We start from the raw sequence: 18,965 nt of genomic DNA, 5'->3' as shown, positions 1-18,965 counted from the left end.
GTGTTGAAGAGATTTCTTGGCTCATAACCCGGTGGGAGGTGCGACCGGTATCTCCTTCTCATGACATCATCTGAGGCACTCTGATCCAGCCTAAGCCGGTAGGCCCGAGCTTCCAACTCGGCCTGTTCTGTAGCCATCCTGGCGTTCTCTACTGCCAGGTCCGCTTTAGCCTGAGTTATCTAATCCTTCACCTTTGCAATCTCCGCATTGTGCTGATCTCGGGCTGCGGCGTCCACCTCTGTTGCCATCAATGTTGCCAAAGCGTCGAACAAATCTGACAAAACTTGAGCCGGAGGCGGCGCGGAGCCCCCTGCTCCCGTTGGTGTTGCTGTTGCTGAACCGAAGAGCATTGCCGCAGCGGTAGAAGAGTGCTGCGCTGGCTGTGTACCGGCCATGAAGACAGCGACCCGGTTTGGCAGATCGAGGGGGTCCGGAATACTGTTGCCATCGGAACCTCCGCTAATCCGGCCGTCCTGCAACTGATATAGCGACTCGATCTCTCCGGTTGAAGACTCGTCATCAGAACAAACAATGGTTTCTCCATCAGATGTCGGTCCATCCTTATGTTCCGCTCCATGGATGACACCTATGAAAACATGCCTTGCTGAGGGCTGAACTGGGGCAGGGCTTGCACGCTGAGCTGTCTCGATAATGTCGATGCAGGTGTCCAGCTCAGGGCCCGGTTCGCCGATCTTGCCGATGAAGACATGAATCCCACCAAAGGGGACCCGATACCCGTATTCGATTGAACCGGCCTCGGGACCCCATCCTGCGTCGTTGATGTAGAGCTTGCCGCGACGACTCTTCGTCATCCGGCCCACAGTGTATCCCTTGAGTCCTTCGAAGCTTCCCTTCAAGAACATAAAACCATCGCGCGATAGCCCCACGGTGGGCGCCAACTGTCGTGGGTTTGTCACGGTAGATGTCCTCGTGGAAGGACTTAGTCGTGGAGCCATCGCTATGGGTTAGCTTAAAGGGGTTAAACCGGACAAGGGACACGAGGGGTTTTTATACTAGTTCGGCCCCTTCGACGAAGGTAAAAGCCTACGCCTAGTTGTGTTGGTATTGCTAGGGTTTCGATGGCTAGGGAGCGAATCCGCTTTGCCTGGCTCTCGAGTTGTTGTCTGTTGTCCCTAAACCGCTGCCAGGTCATCCCTTTATATACATAGGTTGACACCCGCCGGTTTACAGAGTCCCGAGGCTGGATCATAAGCATGTCCGGCTCGGTCTCTATTCCTTCTAACTTACAATACAAGTTACATGAAAGAGTCGGTTTACATCTACATGCCTTAATTCACCTTTGGGCCTTGGGCCTTCGTAAAGCGCCACCATCCTCAGGTCTTCATGGGCTTCTAATCTTCTTGGAGTTAATCCGGCTACCCCTGGCCGGTTTACATCTAGTAGTAATATCCCCAACAGAAACTCATGCCTTTTCCTCATAAACCATCCAAGAAAAGGGATGATGTGGATTTTGAGCACTTTGCTGAAATGATTAGACCTATCTTTCTGCGTCTGTGTTTGACTGATATGCTTAAAATGAATACTTATGATAAGTATATGAAAGATATTGTCACAAATAAAAGAAAGATACCGGAAGCTGAAATTTCCACCAGGCTTGCTAATTATACTTTTAAGGGTGGAATACCAAAGAAACTAGGAGATCCCGGAGTACCAACTATACCATGCTCCATTAAAAGAAACTATGTTAAAACTGCTTTATGTGATCTTGGAGCCGGTGTTATGCCTCTCTCTTTATATCGTAGACTTGATTTGAATAAGTTGACACCTACTAAAATATCTTTGCAAATGGCTGATAAATCAACTTCTATACCTGTCGGTATTTCTGAGGATGTGCATGTTGTGGTTGCAAATGTTACTATTTTAACGGATTTTGTTATTCTTGATATTCCCGATGACGATATTATGTCTATTATTCTTGGTAGACCCTTTTTGAATATTGTAGGGGCTGTTATTGATTGCAGCAAAGACAATGTCACTTTTCATGTTAATGGTAATGAGCATACGGTACACTTTCCGAGGAAACAACCTCAAGTCGACAGAATCAATTCTATTGGAAAAATTCCAATGGTTATTATTGGAGGTTTTGAATTTCCTCTCCCTGCTGTCAAGAAGAAATATGATATTCTTATTGTTGGGGATGTGCATATCCCCTTTGAGGTAACCTAGTGTTATTTGAAAAGTCTCCAGTTTCATGCGATTCGGAAAGAGTTTGTTAACAAGACTTGATCAACCTTGTTAGTGGATTCCCTTTGATGAGCATGAGATGGATGAAGTTAGAAAGCACAACTCTCTGTACCCTCCTTTTAGTTTCTGTTATTTAGATTAAATAAAGCAAAATAATATTTTCTTTCTGTTTTCTGAATTATCCTTGCAATAAAAATACCGCTAAAATAGAAGTTCTCCAAATTTCCTGAAAATTTTAGATGGTTTTTTGTAGAATATTTAAGAATATTTGGCACTGAGAACACACCAGGAGGACCCACCACCTGGACATGAGGGTCCAGGGCGCCCCCTGCCTCGTGGACCCCACATGGGCCCCCTCCACTTATTCCTGCACCCACACACTTTGTCTTCCTCCAGAAAAAATCATCCAGCAGCTCAAACCCGAGTTCTAGCTCATCTTGCTGCCATTTTCGATCTCCTAGCTCAAAGCTCCATCCACAAAACTACTTTGGGGGATTGTTCTTTGGTATGTGACTCCTTCAATGGTCCAATTAGTTTTTGTTCTAGTGCTTTATTTATTGCAAATTTTTTCTACTTAGGTGACCCTGTTCTTGAGCTTGCATGTCAAATTTATGTGGTTAAAAGTAGTTTAAATGCATGATATGGTCTCTAGGCACTTGTGGGAGTAGTTGCTATCAATCTTGTTGAGTGTGTTTCACTTTTATTTTGAGTCACTAAAAATTTCAGAAATTTTTCAGAGGAAGAAAAATGTTTAGGAAAATGTATCAAGGTGGTCCCTCAAGGAAGCAAGGCCCAAGCTCGTGATACGTGAGCCGGACAATGAACTACCAAGGGAAGCTCAAGTGCGGCCTTGTGATGGCCGTCAGAGGAGTTCATGGTCCAGGAAGGCATCAAGGATGAATTTGACGCATGTGTGCATAACACTGATCTTGAGAGCTTCGTGTCAAATAAGTGTCGGCAATACCTCTATCTAACTGATTCATTTGTGAGAAGGTTTAAATTTACATCCTCGCGCAATTCTCACACTATTTTATTTGATCTTTATGATAAATCATATAACATGGACCTAGAAGATTTTAATACTGCTTGTAAACTCCCGCACTGGGGCAGTGTTAGTGAACCTCACAAATCTGAATATAAAGACTTTCTTGCTAGTATCACTGTGGGGGAATCTAGGGAAATCACACAAGCTACCACAGGAAGCATTCATTTCCCTTCCATACATTATTTTTCTCTCTTCATTGGTAGATGCATTAACGGTAAAGATGATGCTTGTCACGTGTGCGTTCCAGATCTTTGTGACCTCAAAAGTGCGGTATTAGGTGATAAACAATATAACCTGGGGGCTATTATTGCACGTAGGTTACATCATAACAGTATAAGTGGAGATTTGTTTGGTGGAATTTATGCAACTCATTTAGCTAACTATCTTGATATACCCATCCACGGAAATGATATTGAGTTGCCTCCTGCTTATCTAGATTATGATGCTATGGTTCGCCACCAGTTTCTTGAGAGGAACAATCAGTTCCTCCAGTACCGACTAATCTTTGACAGACGATGTACCATCCATGTTGCTCTCCCTGCTCCTACTTTCTTTGACTTTCAGGCAAAAAGGAGATATGTTATAACTAGGGAGGAGGCGAACGAGTACGAGGAGAGGACGAAGGCTGCTCGCCTCCAAGCTGCAGCTCGTCAGGCAGTAGCTATTTCATCTCAGTACGACCCCAGCTACAACTTTGGATATCCACCAAGCCATCAGTGGCCATAGACCAACTTAGGCCAAAAGCCTAAGCTTGGGGGAGTACATATTTCTCACCAACATTACATTCATGTTCACACACTCATGCCAGTTGTCGGTGCTCATACTTTTTCATTGTACTATCCATGCTAGTTTAATTTCTTTTTAAGCCTTCTTCTTGTGTGTTTGAAAAACCTTAAGAAAAACCAAAAAAATAGTTGTAGATTTTAGCTAGTTTGCTTTCCATGCTTGCAGTAGTAGTAATTAAAAGAAAACCCAAAAAGATTTCTCGTTCTTCTTTTGCTTGTTGGGAGCTTTCCCATGTAAATAGTTTTGTTTCTTTTCTTTTCTTTGGGGGTCGAGAGGAGAAGACCATGATGAAAATGTTGAGTCGCTCTCATATGCATTATTGTTGATCTAACAAAGAACCCATATTACCTTGCCTTCTCCCTTGTATTGAATGCTTGGAGACTCCAGCTTAGTCCAATGCACGTGCACTATTATTATTATCCACACCGTTCGGTTGTGCAAGTGAAAGGCAATAATGACGATATATGATGGACTGGTTGAGATGGGAGAAGCTGGTATGAACTCGACCTATCTTGTTTTTGTAAATATGATTAGTTCATCATTCTTGATTCAGCCTATTATGAATGAAACATGTTTGCAATGACAATTAGAGATTATAGTTGCTCATGCCATTCGTAATTAGCTAGGAGTTTATAATGGTTTACCTTGCATGCCAACATGCCATTAAAATGGTTGTGATGTGGTATGATAGGGTGGTATCCTCCTTTAAACAATTAGAGTGGCTTGACTTCGCACATGTTCACGCATGTAGTTGAAACAAAATCAACATAGCCTCCACGATATTTATGTTCATGGTGAATTATATCCTACTCATGCTTGCACTCAGTGTTGATTAGTTTTAATGCATGTTCATGACTGTTGTGGCTCTCTAGCTGGTCGCTTCCCAGTCTCTTTCTAGCCTTCACTTGTACTAAGCGGGAATACTGCTTGTGCATTCACTTCCATAAACCCGAAAAGTTATTCCATATGAGTCCACCATACCTTCCTATATGCGGTATCTACCTGCTGTTCGAAGTAAATTTGTATGTGCCAAACTCTAAACCTTCAAAATGAAATTTTGTTTTGTATGCCCGAATAGCTCATGTATCAACTAGGGATGTCTATATCTTCCATGCTAGGTGGGTTATTCTCAAGAGGAGTGGACTCCGCTCCTCATTCACGAGAAAATGGCTGGTAACCGGGATGCCCAGTCCCATGCTTAAATTAGAATAATTGCAAACAAAACTCCCCCAGGATTGTTGTTAGTTGGAGGCACCTGTTGTTTCGGACAAGCCATGGATTGATGTTTGTTGGTGGTGGGGGAGTATAAACTTTACCATTCTGTTTGGGAACCGCCTATAATGTATGTAGCATGGAAGATATCGAGATCTCTCAGTTGTCATGTTGACAATGAAAGTATACCACTCAAAATATTATTCATCTCTATTTAAAAAATCAAGCTTTGGCACCTCTACAAATCCCTGCTTCCCTCTGCGAAGGGCCTATCTATTTACTTTTATGTTGAGTCATCACCCTCTTATTAAAAAGCACCAGTTGGAGAGCACCGCTGTCATTTGCATGCATTACTATTAGTTTACATTGAGTATGACTGTGACTGGATCTCTTTTACCATGAATTACAATGTTTAGTCAGTCCTTGAACTTCAGAGGTGCTCTGCATTTATGTTTTGCGGTCTCAGAAAGGGCTAGCGAGATACCATCTTGTTATATCATATTATGATTGTTTTGAGAAAGTGTTGTCATCCGAGATTTACTATTATTGCTCGCTAGTTGATTATGCCATTGATATGAGTAAACATGAGACCTAAGCAAGGTAGTTAGAATCCCGATTTGACTGCTAGAATCCTACGACTTCACGACCCTACGGAAGCATGTCGACCCAATTCACACTATGCATCCGAATCAGGTAGAATCCATGTCGAGTCATGATCCAAATCATAGAATCCTGTACAAAACTGTACAATCCCGACTTTGCTATGGACTACATCCGATTCTACTAACTTATCTAAGACGTTTGCTTAGTTGTAGCAAAATAGTATGCCATCATCCAAACCCCTTTTCATATACCTCATGGACCTTTATTCCCCTCCCAAGTCCAAATGCCCATCCGCGGACACCTTTGATCCAGCTCTTAGAAACCCTAGATCGAAATTGAGGATCAGGCTTGTCAACATATGGAATTGGCGTGAAAAGGAGGATGCTTCAAGATTGATTGGAGAAAGAGAGCAAGGCCCTTCAAGGTTTAGCATTGTAGGTCAGATAGACAAGTGATCGACTATTCACGCACTCTAAAAAGAACATTAGTAAATTTCATGCATTGAAGGTTTAAATTTTCAATATATTTCCCTCTCATATATGTTCCATACATGCGAGCTACATGGTAGGTTAGCCATAAAAATAAGTGGAATACAGCTAGCATTGATGTGTATGTTCTTTGCTCCATATTTAGTGTCAAAACTCTATAGAACCCATATAAAGTTCTTGTGTGCATACAAAATATCTTATTTGAGTAAATCTAGTAGAATCCTCGATTCCACGACTCGATCTTACGACTTGATTCTTGCTACCTCTTGAGCACTGCGTTGGTTTTCCCCGAAGAGGAAGGGATGATGCAGCAAAGTAGCGTAAGTATTTCCCTCAGTTTTTGAGAACCAAGGAATCAATCCAGTAGGAGGCTACGCGCGAGTCCCTCGTACCTACACAAAACAAATAAATCCTCGCAACCAACGCAAATAGGGGTTGTCAATCCCTATAAGGCCACTTACGAGAGTGAGATCTGATAGATATGATAAGATAATATTTTTGGTATTTTTTGACAAAGATGCAAAGTAAAATAAAGGCAAAGTAAATAGAAAAGGAAATAACTAAGTAGTAGGAGATTAATATGATGAAGATAGACCCGGGGGCCATAGTTTCACTAGTGGCTTCTCTCGAGAGCATATGTATTCTACGGTGGGTGAACAAATTACTGTTGAGCAATTGACAGAATTAAGCATAGTTATGAGAATATATAGGTATGATCATGTATATAGGCATCACGTCCGAGACAAGTAGACCGACTCCTGCCTGCATCTACTACTATTACTCCACTCATCGACCGCTATCCAGCATGCATCTAGAGTATTAAGTTAAAAACAGAGTAATGCCTTAAGCAAGATGACATGATGTAGAGGGAAAGGACACCGCAAGATTGAACCCAAAGCTAAGCACTTCTCCCATTGCAAGAAAGATCAATCTAGTAGGCCAAACCAAACGGATAATTCGAAGAGACTTGCAAAGATAACCAATCATACATAAAAGAATTCAGAGAAGATTCAAATATTATTCATAGATAGACTTGATCATAAACCCACAATTCATCGGTCTCAACAAACACACCGCAAAAAGAAGATTGCATCTAATAGTTCTCCACAAGAGAGGGGGAGAACATTGTATTGAGATCCAAAAAGAGAGAAGAAGCCATCTAGCTACTAACTATGGACCCGTAGGTCTGAGGTAAACTACTCACACTTCATCGAAGGGGCTGTGGTGTTGATGTAGAAGCCCTCCATGATCGATGCCCCCTCCGGCAGAGCTCCGGAACAGGCCCCAAGATGAGATCTCGTGGATACAGAAAGTTGCGGCAGTGGAATTAGGTTTTGGCTCTGTATCTGATCGTTTGGGGGTACATAGGTATATATAGGAGGAAGGAGTACGTCGGTGGAGGAACAGGGGGCCCACGAGGGTGGAGGGCGTGCCTGGGGCGGGGGGGAGGGGGTAGGCGCGCCCCCCTACCTCGTGGCCTCCTGTTTTCTTTCTTGACGTAGGGTCCAAGTCTCCTGGATCATAATCTTCCTAAAAATCATGTTCCCGAAGGTTTCATTCCGTTTGGTCTCCGTTTGATATTCCTTTTCTTTGAAACCCTAAAACAGGCAAAAAACAACAATTCTGGGCTGGGCCTCCGGTTAATAGGTTAGTACCAAAAATAATATAAAAGTGGATAATAAAGCCCAATAATGTCCAAAACAGTAGATAATATAGCATGGAGCAATCAAAAATTATAGATACGTTGGAGACGTATCAAGCATCCCCAAGCTTAATTCCTGCTCGTCCTCGAGTAGGTAAATGATAAAAATAGAATTTTTGATGCGGAGTGCTACTTGGCATAATTTTAATGTATTTCTTCTTAATTGTGGTATGAATATTCAGATCCGAAAGATTCAAGACAAAAGTTCATATTGACATAAAAATAATAATACTTCAAGCATACTAACAAAGCAATTATGTCTTCTCAAAATAACATGGCCAAAGAAAGTTATCCCTACAAAATCATATAGTCTGGCTATGCTCTATCTTCACCACACAAAATATTTAAATCACGCACAACCCCGATGACAAGCCAAGCAATTGTTTCATACTTTTGACATTCTGAAAACTTTTTCAATTTTCACGCAATACATGAGCGTGAGCCATGGACATAGCACTATAGGTGGAATAGAGTGGTGGTTGTGGAGAAGACCAAAAAGGGGAAGATAGTCTCACATCAACTAGGCGTATCAACGGGCTATGGAGATGCCCATCAATAGATATCAATGAGAGTGAGTAGGGATTGCCATGCAACGTATGCACTAGAGCTATAAGTATATGAAAGCTCAAAAAGAAACTAAGTGGGTGTGTGAGGGAGTCCTGGATTAGGGGGTCTCCGGACAGCCGGACTATATCCTTTGGCCGGACTGTTGGACTACGAAGATACAAGATTGAAGACTTCGTCCCGTGTCCGGATAGGACTCTACTTCGCGTGGAAGGCAAGCTAGGCAGTACGGATATGGATATCTCCTCCTTTGTAACCGACCTTGTGTAACCCTAGCCTCCTCCGGTGTCTATATAAACCGGAGGGTTTTAGTCCGTAGGACAACATACAATCAGACCATAGGCTAGCTTTTAGTGTTTAGCCTCTCCGATATCATGGTAGATCAACTCTTGTAATACTCATATCATCAAGAATAAATCAAGCAGGACGTAGGGTTTTACCTCCATCAAGAGGGCCCGAACCTGGGTAAAACATCGTGTCCCCTGCCTCCTGTTACCATCCACCTTAGACGCACAGTTCGGGACCACCTACCCGAGATCCGCCGATTTTGACACTGACATTGGTGCTTTCATTGAGAGTTCCTCTGTGTCGTCGCCATTAGGCTTGATGGCTCCTTCAATCATCGATAGCAATGCAGTCCAGGGTGAGACTTTTCTCCCCGGATAGATCTTCGTATTCGGCGGCTTCGCACTGTGGGCCAACTCACTTGGCCATCTGGAGCAGATCGAAAGTTACGCCCCTGGCCACCAGGTCAGGTTTGGAAGCTTAAACTACACAGCCGATATCCACGGAGACTTGATCTTTGACGGATTCGAGCCCCTGCCACGCTGCACAGTCTCGATGAGCATGATCTAGCTCTGTCGTCGGACAGTTTTCAGGATATCGCACCGGTGACTTCTCCGACCCTCAATTTGGAGCCAATCGTGCCATCCATGGACGGGTGGATAGACCCCGCCATGGAGGCTGTACTCTCAGCGGCGATCGAGCCGAGGATCGACCTTACCTTTCACGAGAGCCGTGTTGCCGAACTACCGGATCCTTCTCCGGCCATGGACTCCGAACCGCCTGCGCCCGTGCCTGTCGAATCCGACTGGGCGCCGATCATGGAGTTTACCTCCGCGGATATCTTTCAGCATTCGCCCTTCGGTGACATACTGAACTCGTTAAGGTCTCTCTCCTTGTCAGGAGAGTCCTAGCTGAACTATGTCCGGCAAGATTGGGATGCGGATGGTGAAGAAATTCGTCGCCCACCCACCACCCATTTAGTAGCCACTATCGATGACTTAACCGACATGCTCGACTTCAACTCTGAAGACATCGATGGTATGGACGACGATGCGGGAGGCGAAGAGGAACCACGGCCCACAGGGCACTGGATAGCCACCTCATCATATGATATATACATGGTGGACACACCCAAAGAAGGCAATGGCAACGAGACAGCGGAGGATGACCCCTCCAAGAAGCAACCCAAGCGCCGACGTCAGTGGCGCCGCTCTAAGTCCCGCCAAGGCAAAAGCGGTGATATCGGCACCGGAGATAATAGCACTCCGGACAGTGCCGAAAGACAACAACAACCCCCTCCAGCAAGATTTAGAGCAGGAGGATGGAGAAGCCAGCCCTCCTGAGAGAGCGGCAGATGGAGAGGCGGAGGATGATAATTACATGCCTCCCTCCGAAGACGAGGCAAGCCTCAACACTGATGAATTCGTCGTGCCAGAGGATCCCGTCGAACAAGAGCGCTTCAAGCACCGGCTTATAGCCACGGCAAATAGCCTTAAGAAAAAGCAGCAGCAGCTTCAAGCTGATCAAGATTTGCTAGTTGACAGATGGACTGAAGTCCTGGCGGCCGAGGAATATAAACTCGAACGCCCCTCCAAGAGTTACCCAAAGTGCAGGTTGCTACCCCGACTACATGAGGAAGCACCGAAACCTACATCCCCGGAATATGACGCGGCTGATCGGCCACCTCGTGGCCGCGACAGAGAGGCATTCCAGCCAAAAGCCCAGCCCGCACCCTGACGCCATTCAAATAAAAAGGCTGGGGAAATACGCCAGACCTGCGAGACGTACTGGAGGACAAAGCAAAACATGCAAGATCGATCTACGGATCGCGAGGGCGCGCCACCATGCGAGACGATAATCGTCATGCCGGATACAGTAAAAGTAAGTCTGGCCGGGCCGAACACAGCGGGCAAGACTCATTTGAGCTGCGCCGCGATATAGCCTAGTACAGAGGCGCCGCACACCCCTTATGCTTCACAGATGAACTAATGGATCATCAAATCTCAGAGGGTTTCAAACCCGTAAATATAGAATCATACGACAACACAATAGATCCTGCGGTATGGATCGAGGATTTCCTCCTGCACATCCACATGGCCCGCGGTGATGACCTACACGCCATCAAATACCTCCCACTCAAACTCAAAGGACCAGCTCGGCATTAGCTCAACAGCTTGCTAGCAGAGTCCATTGGCTATTGGGAAGATCTGGAAGTCGCATTCCTCGACAACTTTCAGGGCACTTATGTGCGACCACTAGATGCCGATGACTTGAGACACATAGTTCAGCAGCCAGAGGAATCGGCCAGACAATTCTGGACACGGTTCCTAACAAAGAAAAATCAAATCATCGACTGTCTGGATGCAGAGGCCCTAGCAGCTTTTAAGCATAACATCCGCGACGAATGGCTCGCCCGGCACCTTGGCCAGGAAAAGTCGAAATCTATGGCAGCCCTCACGACACTCGTGACCCGCTTTTGTGCGGGAGAGGACAGCTGGTTGGCTCGCAGCAATAATATATCAAAGAACCATGGTACTTTAGATACCAAGGACGGCAACGGCAGGTCACGTCGCAACAAACATAAGCGCCACATTAACAGTGACAATACCGAGGATACGACAATCGGATTCAAAGGCTCTAAACCCGGTCAGCGGAAAAAGCCAGTCAAAAGAAGCACTCCGGGCCCGTCCAGTTTGGACCGTATACTCGATCACTTGTGTCAAATACACGGCACCCCCGACAAACCAGCCAACCACACCAACAGGGATTGTTGGGTGTTCAAGCAGGCCGGCAAGTTAAATGCCAAAAACAAAGATAAGGGGTCACATAGCGATGATGAGGAGGAGCCCCGGCAGCCCAACACTGGAGGACAGAAGAGGTTCCCCCCACAAGTGCAGACGGTGAACATGATATACGCAACCCACATTCCCAAGAGGGAGCGGACACGTGCGCTCAGGGACGTATATGCATTGGAGCCAGTCGCCCCAAAGTTCAACTCATGGTCCTCCTGTCCGATCACCTTCGATCGCAGGGACCACCCCACTAGTATCCGTCATGGCGGATTCGCCGCACTGGTCCTAGACCCAATCATTAACGGATTTCACCTCACTCGAGTCCTTATGGATGGTGGCAGCGGCCTGAACCTGCTTTATCAGGACACAATGCGCAAAATGGGTATAGACCCCTCAAGGATCAAACCCACAAAAACGACCTTTAAAGGCGTCATACCAGGTGTAGAGGCCCATTGCACAGGCTCGGTCACACTGGAAGTGGTCTTCGGATCCCCAGATAACTTCCAAAGCGAAGAGTTAATCTTCGATATAGTCCCGTTCCGCAGTGGCTACCATGCACTGCTCGGGCGAACCGCATTTGCGAGATTCAATGCGGTACCGCATTATGCATATCTCAAGCTCAAGATGCCAGGACCTCGGGGGGTCATCACAGTCAATGGAAACACAGAGCGCTCTCTTCGCATAGAGGAGCACACTGCGGCCTTCGCAGTAGAAGCGCAAAGCAGCCTCTTAAGGCAATCCACTAGTTCGGCGATTAAGGACCCGGACACCTTCAAGCGCGCCCGGAGTAATCGACAACAGGACCGCTTGGCATGTTCCGAGCTCGCATAGAAATGTGCCCCCACCCTGGGTCCCAGCCAAACGGCGAAATTTGTGCCACGCGTACATAATTATGCATTAAAAATACCATCAGCACAGATGGGGAGGGGGCACGACTACGGCACGCTCCAAGACGCAGCTTAAACTGCACTAGGGGCTTACCACTTTGTTATTTTTCTCTTTCAAGACTTTAATCTCTGGAAACCCTGTCCGGCAGCATGATTGCCGAACACATGATGCAGCAACCAAGGAGGCAGAAAGCTACGTCACACCATGAAACTCCCAGGTGGATTACGATAACGAGTGAAATACTTGCTTTAATACTATTCCTCAGCTTGCCCTTGGAAGGGACATGTCAAATAGTCCTACTTTTTGCTTATCGCACTACTTGTATCATTCTGCTTTAACGCACCTTTTTGAATAAACAATGCATAGCATTAAGACTATTATTGCATTATTCCTTTATATATATATATATATATATATATATATATATATATGTTCATCCATGACATCTAGCACCCATACACTCTGGTACGGCCAATACGCTAGGGGCTTAGGCATACCTCATAATACGGCGTGAGAAGTCCGAACACTTTCGACAGTGTGGCACCCCGAACTTATAGCATTATATGCATCAGCTCCGAATCATGTCTTGGGTCAATAGTTGGGTTTGCCCGAATCCCATGTTTTGGTACCTTACGTTCCGCTATATCGGCTAAGGTAGCACTGGGAGAACTACTGTGATTGTGCCCCGGTTCTGCTGGGCTAAGCACCTCAGTAGAGAAAGCTAAAATTGACTGTCATGATAAGGCGAGAGACTGGTCGTTGTTCGAGAGGTTTCAAGTCCTTAAAGACTTATGCCGCTTAGAGCGAGGAGTCAGCCATGTCCGGCTTAAGGCATGTATAGCACCCCGAATTCGTCCTTCCGAATACTAGGGGCTTCGCCGAAATTTAAAATTATAGAATTCTATGGCTAAGTGAGAGTGATAACGCATTATAGTCTGATTGCCTTGTTCGTTGTGCTGAGCACCTCCCTCGAAGGACCCAAAAATGGGAACAAGAGTGCTCAGGTTTATCCCGAACACCCCAGCACTCGTGGCATGGGGGCAGAAGCCGACAACTAGCCATCTCTCAGATTTGATAAACAACCGAACAGAAGGTAATATTTTAAATTCAAACAAGCGTTGCATAGCGCATATGACCAAGTTTTCATAATACAGGATTACACGAGCAAGTTTATTCAAATATTACATCTTTCGCACACTCGTCCGCTACAAGACGGGCACCCTTCAGGACACCCTCATAGTACATCTCGGGGTGGTGATGCCCCTTGCCCTGCGGCAGCCCTTCCTTCACCAGCTTCACGGTGTCCATCTTGGCCCAGTGCACCTTCGGACGGGCAAAAGCCCGGCGTGCACCTTCGATGCAGACGGACCGCTTGAGGACTTCCAGCCATGGGCAGGCATCCACAAGCCGCCTCACCAGGCCGAAGTAGCTGTCGGGAAGGGCGTCGCCAGGCCACATCCGGACTATAAAGCCCTTCATGGCCTGTTCGGCCGCCTTGTGCAGCTCGACCAGTTGCTTCAGTTGGTCGCTCAGAGGCATCGGGTGTTCGGTCCCAGTATACTGAGACCAGAACAGCTTCTCCATTGAGCTTCCCTCCCCGGCCTGGTAAAACTGTGCGGCATCCGACACGCTGTGGGGCAAATCTGCGGATGCTCCTGGAGAGCTCCGGACTCGGGTAAGTAACAAGTAATTTACTTTCACATGCTTGCTTTGCATATTGAATGCCTTACCCATGGCTATCTTCTTCATCGCATCAATCTCCTGGAGGGCCTTTTGGGTTTCAGCCTTGGCACTCTTTGCACTCTCAAGGGCTGCGGCAAGCTCGGACTCTCGCGTCTTCAAGTCAAGCTCCAACGCCTCGTGCTTCATCACGAGAGCGTGGAGCTCTTGCTGCACCTCGCCCGCCCGTGCCTCTTGTTTTTCCCGCTCGGTGCACTCCTGGGCCGCTTTATTTTTGGCCTCGGATAGCACTTGCTTCAGGGTTGCCACTTCGGTCATGGCCCCTGGCAAATTAAAGATGATCCTGTCATTTTGCAATCACATCCTTTTTGTGTATATACATATCTATAGACTAGGTATTACTTACCTTTGTTCTCCTCGAGCTGCCTCTTAGCAAGGCCGAGCTCTTTCTCGGACCCCTCGAGGTCCTGCTTCAGTGCGGCGACCTCCGTAGTCAGTGTGGCAGAGGTTAGTAGCGAAGCCTGTATAAGCACATAGACATAATAGTATTAGACTCCTGCATATATTATTTGATCCTCTATTCGGCTTTTCTTTGTGAACACCAAACAGAACATCAGGGGCTACTACCTATGCGGTAATATTTTTCCTATATTTCAAATACTTACCTCAAAGCCTGTTAGAAGGCTGGCACATGCTTCAGTCAGTCCGCTCTTCGCGGACTGAACCTTCTGGATCACCGCACTCATAATAGTGTGGTGCTCTTCGTCGATGGAAGCGTTGCGAAGCGCTCCCAGCAGATTGTCTGGTGCCTCTGGATGGACAGAGGTCACCAGCACAGGCGTCTTACCCCTTTTGGAAGGAGGCCGCCTGCCCGAGTCCGGAACCACTGGAGGTTCCGGTGCAGTGTTCGGCTGAAGGCCGAACTCGGAGCCCTCGGGAGCCTTACTCCCTCTGCTCCCGGAGTCTGGAAGGTTGCCTTGAGGTGCCTCCAGGACTGTTTCCCCTCGACTCGGTGCCTCTTGAGACAATACCTCGGCATTGTCCGTAGGGCAAGGGAAGGTGGCGGTCGGAAGTGGATCGCTATCCATATCCGACGAGTCCAAGGAGCTGTCCGACGAAGATACGTCAAAACAGGCTTGGGGCGGTCTGCATAACCATATTCAGCGTTAGGAGAAGCAGTGCGACAAAGGTATGCTATGAGTTACTCTGGTATCCGAATACATACGACTTCGCAAGGGGCTTGGCCCTGAGCAGCCACTCGTCTTCGTCTTCGGCGGCGGTGGTGGAGCAGTCCGGAAGGAGAGTCCTTCCCTTCTTGGAACCTTCGCCCCCCCCCCCGGGTTGGGGCGGCCTTCCTTTTCTTGTCTCCCCCGGCTGGATGGGGAGCATCTTCATCTTCCTCCTCGTCTTCGTGGGAGGAGTGCGTCGCAGAGTCATCGGACGATGAGTCTGATACCACCTGGCGCCGGGAACTCTTTCGGGTTCCCTTGGCCTTCTTCTTGGTCTTCTCCGGCACCTTGTAAGGAGCCGGAGTTAGCATCTCTGTCAGGAGAGCGTCCATAGTGTATTCGGGCAGAGGGGTCGGGCAGTTGATCTTCTCCGATGCCCCTACCCAGTCCTGTCAAAGGCATGGGAGCTCAGACCCCGCACGTGGTTAAGCTATGGGAAGTAAAAATCCTACCAGATGTACAAAACTTACCGGATTCGCAGGGCGCTTCGCGCTTAGCCCGCGATCCTCGGTGAGAGAGGGAGGGACCTCGGCGCCCTTGAACAGCACCCTCCAGATGTCTTTGTGTGTCGTGTCAAAGAGCTCGCTTAGAGTCTGGTGCCGGGCCGGGTCGAACTCCTATAAATTGAAATCCCGTTCTTGGCACGGGAGGATCAGGCGGAAGAGCATGACCTGGACTATGTTGACAAGCTTGAGCTTCTTGCTTGCCATATTCCGGATACATTTCTGGAGTCCGTCCAGCTCCACCGATGAACCCCAGGATAGGCCCTTCTCTTTCCAGGAGGTGAGCCGCGTGGGGATTCCGGATCAAAACTCGAGGGCCACCACCCAGTTGGTGTCGAGTGGCTCGGTGATGTAGAACCACGCCGATTGCCACCCTTTATGGTCTCCACGAAGGAGCCTTCAAGCCATATAACATTGGGCATCTTTCCCACCATGGCTCCGCCGCATTCCGCTTGTTGGCCTCCCACCACCTTCGGCTTGATATTGAAGGTCTTCAGCCATAGGCCGAAGTGGGGCCGGATGCGGAGGAAAGCCTCACACACGACGATGAACGCCGAAATGTTGAGGATGAAGTTCGGGGCTAGATCATGAAAGTCCAGCCCGTAGTAGAACATAAGACCGCAGACGAATGGATGGAGGGGAAACCCGAGTCTGTGGAGGAAGTGGTGGAGGAAGACTACCCTCTCGTGAGGTTCCGGGGTAGGGACGATCTGCCCCGCAGCGGGCAGCCGATGCGCGATATTCGTGGCTAAGTATTCGGCTCCGTGCAGCTTTTTTATGTGTCCCTCCATGACGGAGGAAGCCATCCACTTGCCTCCCGCTCCGGACATGTTTGGAGAAGGTTGAGGAGAAGGATGTGGACTTGGGCGTTGGAGCTCGAGTGCGCAAGAATGGATGAGCAAGGAGGAAGAAGGCGTGGGTAGAAAAAGGTTAAACCTTATCCCTTTATAAGGGCGGCCGAAACTATGTGCCCCCACTAGCCTGGTAAAACTCGCTTATCCCCCAAGCGCCGTAATTGATGGCATGGTTGGGTTACCCACGCCCATATTGATGAGAATCCCGTAATAAGGGGGACACGATCTCTGCTTTGACGAGACGTGTCAAGAGACTGCCTCGCGTTATGTGCGGGGCTAGTTAAAGAAAAACGGTTCGAATGAACACCGGGCCATGGCATGATGTCATGTTGCCAAGACGTCTCAGCAGATTAGATTTGTGGAAATATTATTCTCCCTACGGTAGTATGTGGAACTTATTTTGCAGGCTCGAGCAATATCCTTGTATTCAAACTCTTCTGTGATGTATCCGGAGGAGGAACCCGCCTTGCAATGTCGAAGACAACACTGCGCGTCGGACTCATCGTCATTGAAGCCTGGTTCAGGGGCTACTGAGGGAGTCCTGGATTAGGGGGTCTCCGGACAGCCGGACTATATCCTTTGGCCGGACTGTTGGACTATGAAGATACAAGATTGAAGACTTTGTCCCATGTCCGGATAGGACTCTACTTGGTGTGGAAGGCAAGCTAGGCAGTACGGATATGGATATCTCCTCCTTTGTAACCGGCCTTGTGTAACCCTAGCCCCCTCTAGTGTCTATATAAATCGGAGGGTTTTAGTCCGTAGGACAATATACAATCAGACCATAGGCTAGCTTTTAGGGTTTAGCCTCTCCGATCTCGTGGTAGATCAACTCTTGTAATACTCGTATCATCAAGAATAAATCAAGCAGGATGTAGGGTTTTACCTCCATCAAGAGGGCCCGAACCTGGGTAAAACATCATGTCCCCTGCCTCCTGTTACCATCCGCCTTAGACGCACAGTTCGGGACCCCCTACCCTAGATCCGCTGGTTTTGACACCGATAGTGTGCATCCAACTTGCTTGCTCATGAAGACCTAGGGCATTTTGAGGAAGCCCATCATTGGAATATACAAGACAAGTTCTATAATGAAAAATTCCCACTAGTATATGAAAGTGATAACATGAGAGACTCTCTACTATGAAGATCATGGTGCTACTTTGAAGCACAAGTGTGGTAAAGGGATAGTAACATTTTCCCTTCTCTCTTTTTATCTCATTATTTTTTTATTTGGGCCTTTTCTCTTTTTTTATGGCCTCTTTTCTTTCTCTTTTTCTTATTTTTCGTTCGGAGTCTCATCCCAACTTGTGGGGGAATCATAGTCTCCATCATCCTTTCCTCACTGGGACAATGCTCTAATAATGATGATCATCACACTTTTATTTTTCTTACAACTCAACAATTACAACTCGATACTTATAAAAAAATATGACTCTATATGAATGCCTCCGGCGGTGTACCGGGATATGCAATGACTCATGAGTGACATGTATGAAAGAATTATGAATGGTGGCTTTGCCAAAAATACGATGTCAACTACATGATCATGCTAAGCAATATGACAATATATCTCGGAATGGCTATGGAAATGCCATAATAGGTAGGTATGGTGGCTGTATGATACCGGCGAAATGTGTGCGGTATTAGAGAGGCTAGCAAAGGCGGAAGGGTGAGAGTGTGTATAATCCATGGACTCAACATTAGTCATAAAGAACTCATATACTTATGGCAAAAATCTACAAGTTATCAAAGCAAAGTATTACACGCATGCTCCTAGGGGGATAGATTGGTAGGAAAAGACCATCGCTCGTCCCCGCCACCACTCATAAGGAAGACAATAAAAAATAAATCATGCTCCGACTTCATCACATAATGGTTCACCATACGTGCATGCTACGGGAATCACAAAATTTAACACAAGTATTTCTCAAATTCACAACTACTCAACTAGCATGACTTTAATATCACCATCTCCATATCTCAAAACAATTATCAAGTATCAAACTTATCATAGTATTCAACACACTCATAAGAAAGTTTTATTATTAATCTTGTACACCAAGCATATTAGGATTTTAAGAAAATTACCATGCTATTTAAGACTCTCAAAATAATCTAAGTGAAGCATG

Source organism: Triticum aestivum, chromosome 4A (genome assembly GCF_018294505.1).
Source record: "Triticum aestivum cultivar Chinese Spring chromosome 4A, IWGSC CS RefSeq v2.1, whole genome shotgun sequence".
Taxonomy (NCBI): Eukaryota; Viridiplantae; Streptophyta; class Magnoliopsida; order Poales; family Poaceae; genus Triticum; species Triticum aestivum.
This window is presented reverse-complemented; position numbering follows the sequence as displayed.